Source organism: Diceros bicornis, assembly GCF_020826845.1.
Source record: "Diceros bicornis minor isolate mBicDic1 chromosome 1 unlocalized genomic scaffold, mDicBic1.mat.cur SUPER_1_unloc_2, whole genome shotgun sequence".
Lineage (NCBI taxonomy): Eukaryota > Metazoa > Chordata > Mammalia > Perissodactyla > Rhinocerotidae > Diceros > Diceros bicornis.
Genome location: NW_026690855.1, coordinates 7,113,008 through 7,121,939, shown reverse-complemented (window position 1 = coordinate 7,121,939; position 8,932 = coordinate 7,113,008). Strand labels below are relative to the sequence as shown.

The following is an 8,932-nucleotide window of genomic DNA, read 5'->3' as shown; positions in this document are numbered from 1 at the left end:
GTGAAGCACTAAAGTTGGTAAAGTTGACACAATGTGGCACACGAAAGTTATAGTAAACCTGAAAAAATGTGTAGGTGAACTAATAAGTTGCTCTCTATGCCTCTAAAACATGTCTTGACATCCGACTCATAAATAGTAGAGTTTAAATATTATAGAATAACTTTGGAAACAAACTTCTCATCTCATCTCATCCAATGCTGTCGGCAGGAGCCGATATTAAATAGCCAGATGGTGAGTACCCATGTTGAAGCACCATTTTTATCACAGTGGAGAGAATATGAGGCATAAGACCAATGGACTGATGTTCAGATCTTCCCTCTTACCCTTGATCAATTTTGTAAACATGGTTTTCTTTATCAGTTAAACATGAATTAACAGTTACTTTAAAGGATTACTGTAAGAATTGCATAAGGGAATACAGTAAAGGAACTGGCGCACAGTAGATTGAGTTAATTCTCCTTCCCTGTCTCTCTTCTAAGAAACATACTGAAATAATCTAAGAATAGAACCCGTGTATAAAGTAAACTTATAACAAAGAGTCAATTGCTCCTGGAGTAAGGGACATCATTGTTGAGTGCTTAACCTCAACTGCCTCCAAATACTGTTAACTCTCAATTAATTTTATGTGTTTTCTGTTTTCCAGACACTTCACTGGCTACAAGGAAAGGAGAAGTGTGAAATTAATTTCACCCTTGAATGGCCTAGCTGTAACAACAGGTGTTTTAAATCACCTAGTTCTTCAGGTTTTCTGCTTATTACTATATAGTTTAACATGGTTCACAGCTGGAGAAAATAAGAAAATCATTATAATTTTACACACACGAATACGTCGACTACTACAGCTGAATTCTTAATATATAGAGCAATGTTGTGCATGTTTTGTGCTTGTTGATAGTACAGAATACTTTTCTCCAGGTTTTCTTTAATTTTACAGAAAGGAATACTACATTCCAGAGAGCCTAAGTACGTTGTCACACACTAACCAGAAACAGACCTGGGCTTAGAACTCAGGTCTGAGTCACCTGACTTCTACTGGACCACACTTAAGAGAGCACACCCTCTTCTTACTGGTAATTTCTAATACTAAGCTATTTTCAAAAGCACAGTTGAGAGAAATTGTAAATAAATAAAACATGATTTTATATAAAATTAAAAGCTGTGACCCACAATTTCTATTCCATATGAGTGTTTCCTTTCTTGTAGGTTTCTTGTTTTTAATACTAAGTCCATTTTGGTAACAAAAAAAAAGACATAATGTTTAGTTTCTTTAGTAACATAAAAAAAGCTTCTGTGGAAATTAAAAAGACACTAGCTAATGTCTCGTCTACTAAAGCAACTGAAGAATATTATTTGATTTTAGGAAAGCTCTGAGAGATTTTTTTAAAAATCATATCCACGTGACTATTAGTCCAGCCAGGCACATCTCCACATGACATCTCCTAGAGTGTCCAGTTTTCTGCTGGATCCAGCTATTGTCAGGCCCAATGCTCTGGCTGAGTAGAGAATGATGCCGCTTCTGAAAAGCATGTACTCAGTTCCACTTCAACGCTGATTGATGGAGACACTAGGAAAGGAAAAGATGAAAATATTACCCTAACCAATGATGTAAAACACAAGCTATGAACAACCGTTAAAAGAATTTTCTATGAAATTGATCAATTCTACTATCACTACACCGGGCTATTTCCTATCAGTAATTTGACACATAAACAAATAGAATAGCGTATTTAATGATATCAATTCTTTTAGTTGTGTGCTTTTCCTTTTAAAACTACATATGCTTATATGTGTTTGCTTTATTTTCAGGTGGTGTCACCGTGTCAAGTCCTCGCGGGCAGGTGGGGCCTTCACTGAGGACTCCCAAAGACCCCCCTACCCCCGGTGGCTGTGCATGTGCCCTTGGCCTCATGGGTTAAACCCAAGGCCACAGGGCTCCCATAGAGGCCAGAGAAAGAAGGGCCCATGAGAGAGGTATGCGAAGGCCTCAGGCTGTGCCAACTTCCTCTTCTCAGGTCCCTGAGAGAGAGAGACAGAGAGAGAGAGAGAGTGAGAGAGCGAGAGAGATCCCTGACCTCTGCATTGCTGACTCCACCACTGGTGCCATGTCACACACCATCCCCCTTCACCCAGCATCCCCATGCCACCCCTGGGAAGGCACCACCACTGGGAGGCCTGTTTCTGGTCACCTCCTTGTTGTCCCTTCAGGACCAGAGCCCAGTGCAGGGGATTTGGTTCAGACAAACATTTACATGTCCCTCTCCATGAGAATTTTCTTCTGCCACTCTCACATCCCAAACTCCACCCCCAACTTTCTCCTTTCTCTTATCTGAAGATAGTATTTAAGAGAAGCATCTCTGCCATTCTTTTGAGAGACTCCATTTCTCATGTGTCTCCCATGTATACATGTTATGAACCCAATTTAATCAGGCATGGATTCTTTTACTTGCCTATTTGCATCAGGAACATAATTACTAGCTAGAGAATTAATTAGAGAATATTCATGGTGAATGAAAGATGTCATTTCTAATAACATAATGGAATCCTTGAGGCTTTATTCTTGGGACATGTGTAGGATTAAGTCAGGACACACTGTGAGAGTGATAAATAAGTTCTATATATTTTTTTCTTCAAGACCATGAATTTCAGCCACAGTTCATACCCATCTACTTTGCAACAATGAAAAACAATTAAACAATGATCTTGAATATTTTGCCCTCAGATTCATTAGTCTTTAAATTATTAATTGAACAATTTAAATCTAGATGAGTGAAAGACTATGTAGACTTCTAGAATGTCACGTTAGGTCCTTTAGAAGTGAAGAATTGTTTTTATAAAACATTTCTATTCTTTCTTATACCTTGACAGTAATGTTACTCTGAATCTGTTTTAAAGAGGATAATGGCAGATTTACTTTAATTTGCACCCTTTTTTAAGTATATTTACCTAATATTTCTCAGTCTCTTGAAAACTTTTATCTTTAGCTCAGCCTTCATTTAAATCACCAGACCTATTTGATGAAGGTGACATGAACACTTACTCGAAAACTCCTCAGAAAATTACTAATTTAATCTGTACTCTGGACAATCCATTGTAAAACTCAAACTGGATTTGCCAGGCCCCTCAAAACGGCTCATAACTCTGTTTGCACATTTATCTGGGAACATACTAGCTGAAGGTAATTGTTCACCCCAAATGCTTTCTTTAACTCAATCAGCCATACTTCCAAAGTTTTCATGTAAATGTGACCAATTTGGTGAAATCCAAGTGACTTTTTTTGTTTTTGCATGCCAATGAGATTAAGAAAATAAGTATTTTAATTCTTGTTATTGATTTTAAAAATCAGAGATGAAGAAAACAAACTTCTTTGTCCACAGACATTTCTGCAAATGAAATTGTCTGAAAAACTGACAGCTAGCCCCCCGTTTTAACCACTAAACCATAAGAAATGTAATACTGTGGGCAAACACTTGAGCGTTGTCACCTGCAGGAGTCCCCAGCGCTGTTGCCCCATCAGGGCCACGGATCAGGGGAAGGATTCAGTGGAGGGGAGTCAGCTGTGCCCTCAGCATCCTTCCTTCCTTGGTCAGAACCCGGTCCCAGCTGCTCCCTGCCTCATCTTCTGGGGAAGCAGAGAATTCTTCTGGAGACACAACACATTGGGTGTTAAGGATGTCATCGTTCTTTTATAAACAGATGTTAGATCGTGTAATGGGCTTCTCAGGACAGGAGAAACCACCTCAAGGGAAAGCAGAACTTCTCCAGGAGCTGAAGGTCATCCAGCGAGAGCAGAGTCAAGGGCTGCACAGCATCAGCCTGCTCCTGCTCTCCATCTCATGGACACCTCTGTCCCCAATCCCCGACACCCCTCCCAGTGCCCCCACAAGGGTTCCCATTGTATCCACAGAGTCCCGCGCAAGCGCAGGACTGGTGCTCAGAGTGGCAGAGGGGCCGCTGACCTGGAGAGCCCCAGGGCGCATGCACTGGGGGCGGAGTCCCTGATGCGGAATTGGTGGCCACTGGAGTTTGTGTGGGGGGGCTCGGGCAGTTTCTGGATCCTTCCTCCAGGATTTTCAGCGCGAGGAGCTCTCCTTTCTGCAGTGTGGAGGAGCGCTGGGCAGGAGCGGCGCTGAGGTAGGTGGTGGGCAGCGGGCTCGGCGTGGAGATCTCCGCCGCATATGGCGGGAGCGTGGTGTCCAGGGCGGCGGATGGGACCGGGCGCTGGGGCTGCTGGCAGTCTGCTCCAGGCGGGGGAGCCCAACCTCTGTCCCTTGGAGGAGCAGAAGAGCGCCACTTGGCCAGCCTGTCCCTGTGCCTTGGCGGCGCCCCACCCCAGCGGGGCCTCACCTCGGCGGGGCCTCCTGCCCACCCATCCGAGGTGCAGGGGGCGGCAGGGAGTCGCCTGCCCTGTGAGCCCGCCCTTGAGTTCGCGCCCCCTGGGACCCCGTCTAGGCCAGTTCGCGACATCTCTGGGTGAACGCTTTCCTTCGGAAGAGGGCCTGTGGTCAGCGCTCCTCTGCCTGACTCCGCTCAGGCTATTGGGCTCCTCATTGCCTTCATTAAACAAATGAACGGTTTCTACATCCTTGGGACCACCTTTATAGAAAAGCCTGATTGCATTCATGGTTTCTGATAATTGACTCTATATTTGCAAGTTGAACTTTGAAGCCTGTGAATTGTTGTAAACTGCATTTAATGAAAGGGGCTTTAAACAATCTTTGGTGCAAATTGTGCAGCTTCCTAATACTAACTCACCTTCTGTTAACATAGACTGATGACTGATCAATTGATGATTGACGTAATGTGTATGGAATTTTGGTTTCAGTTGAAAAGATTTTCTTGGCAGTTGGTGCTAAAATTAAAATCGGATAAAGAGGAGGATTTTGGAAGTTGTATGTAGTGTCTGTTTTGTCTCCATACTCATTTAGAATTGTAAGAATTTAGATTTGGAAAGCCCATAGAACAAGAAGTTTTAAATTTTGATTTGACTGACAAGGGAAAAGGTCAAATATGGTAGGATTTCATTTATGTAATATTCTAGAAAAGATAAACCATAGGGAAAGACAACAGATCGTTAGTTGCCATTAGTTTTCATATTTAGTTAATCATTTAGTTTAATAGTTTAATCATTAGTTTTAATTTTTCTTATTAAAAAATACATTTTAATGATAGCATCCTAATTATGCTTTTGGATGATACCAGAAGTTAATAACCTATTAAATTCTGCAGTAGGAAGAAATGACATGTTGGTTATTGGTGTCTTTGAAGTGTAAGTATTGGCGGTAATGAAACTTTTAAATGAGCTTTTTTGGATTCTAAACTACTGATTTTTTACTAGATCCTGTTGGGCATGGCATGTTACAAGTTTTAAAAGGCTCTTTAAATTATTGTAGCAGACTGAAGCTATTAAATTATAATGTAAGCTCTTTATAGATGAAACAGGCAGAAATACAAAAAGCTATTCATCAATTTATCTTTGTTAAAAAATCAAGTATGTCTTACCATACACATGAATGACTTTTGGCTAGACAGACCTGATGTTGACAAGATGGACTCATTGGTATGGGGAACTTCTTTTGGAATGTTAAAATGGGAGAGGATATATAAATTTTACCTGAGGGTGACTCAAGTCGATATGGCATGTTCAGTTGCTTTTACACTCTTTCTGAATTATGATCTTGATTAAAAACCTGGTCATAGGCATTCCAAGACAATTAGACCATTTTATGTATCAATATATTAAAATGTCTTATTTCTCTGATACTTTCTGATTTCAGGGTGTCTGGGAAAAACAGTTTCTCAACATAGGTACTTTGGAATATAATTTTTGATTGTTGACTTATTGAATCATAGAACTGTTGAGTTGGAAATAATTTTAGTGGTTTAGAGCCTAAACTCTTCAATTTCCAGGAAATGGAAAGTGAGGTCTCTTGAGTTGTCGTTCACAGTCAGACTGCTACTTTAGTGGCAGAGTTGGAACTAAATGCTCAGATGCTTGTCTCCAGATTCCTAGTACAGTGATTTCTGTGCTACGTATTATTAAGTAGACAAACCAATGAGTTACCTTCTCATATCATATACGTAGCCAGCAGCGTTGATTATTTCCCATATGCATTTCTTTCCTTTCTTTTTTAAATAACTTCTAACAACAATTAATTTATTCCCATGCCATATTTAATGACTATCCTTGTGTGTGTCTCCTCGAGCACACGTGTGAACTCCTTAGAATGGACACCTGCCTGTGATTGGATTGTTGGGCCAGAGGATGATGTGCATCTGCATCTTGACGAGCTGCAGCCAAATCATCCTCTGAAGTTTTAACAATTTCCATTCCCTCCAACAGTGTTTGAGTCATCCTTGCCCTGGGAATTGTCAGATTGGCATTGTCAGATTTTTAAATTTTTGCCAATCTGATGGGTGAGAAATGAAGTATTTGTTTTCCTCTTTTGACAAACGCATAGAGCTGTGTAACACCCAAATCTGAGACACAGAACAGTTCCAGCACCCAGAACTCCCTTGAGCTGCTCTTTTGTAGACAACTCTTCCCCTAACCTTAACCACTGGTGGCTAATGATCTGTTGTCTTTCTCTATGGTTTGTGTTTTCTGGAATATCATATAAATGGAATCTTACAGTATTTGGCCTTTAGAATCTGGTATCTTTCATTTAGCATGATACATTTATTTGAGTGTTCATCCATGTTGTTGACTGTATCAGCAGTTCTTTCTGTTTTATAGCTGAATGTAGTATCCATTGTATGAATTTACCACAGTTTATCCATCCACCAGTTGAAGGACATTTGAGTTATTTTCAGTTTTGTCTTTTTTTGACTATGAATAAAGCTGCTATAAATCTTTATGATTTGAGAAGGCAAACAAGTTTTTGTATAAACTTGTCTTCTTCTCCTGGGTAAGCACATAGAAGTGGAATTGCTGGGTCATATGGTATGTGCATGTTTAACTTTATTTTAAAAACTCTTTGTGGTAGCAAAGTCCTGGCCCACAAAGATGTCCTAATCCCTGAACCTGGGAATACATTAGTTTACTTGGCAAAGGTGAATTAAATTTGCAGACGGAATTAAGGTTGCTGATCAACTGACTTTAAAATAGGGAGATTATCCTGGATATCCAGGTGGGTCCAGTGAATCTCAAAGGCCCTTAAAAGGGAAAGAGAAGCAGTAGAGTAGAGAAAAAGATAGAACAAGGGAAGCAGGGCCAGAGAGATGCCGAGTTCTTGGTTTTGAGGGTGGAGGAGGGGGGCCATAGGCTAAGGAATGTGGTGGTCTCTAGAAGCTTGAAAAGGCTAGGAAATGGATTAAGCTTTAAAGTCCCCCAAAAAGAACACAGCTCTGCCAACACCTTGATTATAGAACAAAGAGACCCGTGTCAGACTGCTAACCTACAGAACTGTAAAACGATAAATCTGAGTTGATTTAAGCCATGAAATTTGTGCTAATTTGTTACAGCAGCATAACAAACTCCACTTTAAAACTGTTTTCCAAAGAGGCTGAACCACTTTGTGTTCCCACCAGCAATGTAGGAGTGTTCCAGTTACATTCCATCCTCATTAACACTTGGTATGGTCAACTTCTTTAATTCTAGTCATACCAATATGTACATAGCAGGATCTCAGTGTGGTTTTTATGTGCCTTTTTCTCATGATTAACGACCTTGAGCATCTTTTCATGTGCTTATTTGCCATCTGTGTATCTTCTTTGGTGAAGTGTCCAAACCTGTGACCATTTTAAACTTGGATTTTCTTATTGCCGAGTTTTGAGAGTTCTTTATAGTCCTGTCAGACATGTGATTTGCAAAGGTCTTCTCCCAGTCTGTGGCTTGCCTTCTCCAGCCTCCCACGCGTGTCTTTGTAACGTCTGTGTAACGTAACTCGAGAGGTTTCACATGACCTTATCTTCCCTCAGATACAGAAACAGAGTGAAGTTGGAGCACCTGAGTCCAATCAGACCTTGATCAGATTTGGGTCTGAGTCTCAGTTTTAGTAAACCCAGGCCTTCCACTTTCCCCCTGTTCTTGTTTGCAGTGCTTCCCTTCCCCGCACAGGGTTCTGGTACAAAGTCTGGTAGATCTCTGTCTCCTCAGGTTTGGGAGCCCACAGAAAACTTAGTTACGCCCTTCAGACATTTCAGCGTAGCTCTCCAGCCTCCTACCTTACATTGTTCACAATATGGCAAATTCCCAATAGGTCACACTAGCAGTATGTTGGACTTAGGCTACTTCCACCACTTCTGGAGGTTTCGCTTTGCTTTGTGGAAGCTTTTGGCCTATTTCCCCAGATTCCTGTGTGGCACCAAAACTTAACAGAGATGCTGTGAGGAAGAGCAGTTGTGTGTCTGAGAGCCTTCAGGTTTCCTCTGCCACACCAAACTAGAAGTTTGGCTAGTTTCTCTTTTCCCTAGCCGAGGCTCTGACTGAGCAAGCCAGATCCTCGGCAAGCACTCAGAATCAGAATATGCCTGCAGGAGAAAGAAAGATAAAAATCCCTGCTCACATAAAAGAGTTTTCTTCTTTCTGGAATATTAGTTGGTTGGTTCTGAAGTTCTCTGATGCTCTAAAAATATATTTATAATTTATCTGGCTTTGTCCAGTTTTGCAGCAAGAGTGTTTTCCTGTCTTAGTCTCCTCTAAACCAGAAGTTCCCTTGTCATTAGTTTTTAACTCCATCAGTTATACCCTGTCAATATTATTATTGTTAGGTAAAGTCATGTTTTCAATGATTTATTCAGACGTTTACCCTTTTTTATTCTCACGATCCATTTTTACATCTTAGCATTTCTTCTTCGATCAATTTCTTCTTGAAGTACATTCTTTTTCACTTTTTAAATTTTTTCCTTGAGGAAGATTAGCCCTGGGCTAACATCTTTTCCTATCTTCCTCTATCTTGCATGTGGGTCACCACCACGGCATGGCTGATGAGTG

At 40.9% G+C, this 8,932-nt stretch overlaps 1 long non-coding RNA gene across 3 annotated transcripts in view; it reads right to left on the bottom strand.

Moving 5' to 3' along the window:
- Positions 1-1,116: 1,116 nt before the first annotated feature.
- LOC131401559 (uncharacterized) overlaps positions 1,117-8,932 on the bottom strand; it is a 28,341-nt gene continuing 20,525 nt past the window's right edge. Inside the window, exons 2-3 of one of the 3 annotated variants that reach the window (XR_009217747.1) lie at positions 3,482-3,640; positions 1,117-1,564 (exon numbers count right to left, since the gene is read on the bottom strand). This is a non-coding gene — a long non-coding RNA (uncharacterized LOC131401559). Of the gene's footprint in view, positions 1,565-1,876; positions 1,942-3,331; positions 3,641-8,932 lie in introns of those variants that run through there. The other 2 variants (XR_009217749.1, XR_009217748.1) reach the window with 2 other exon arrangements.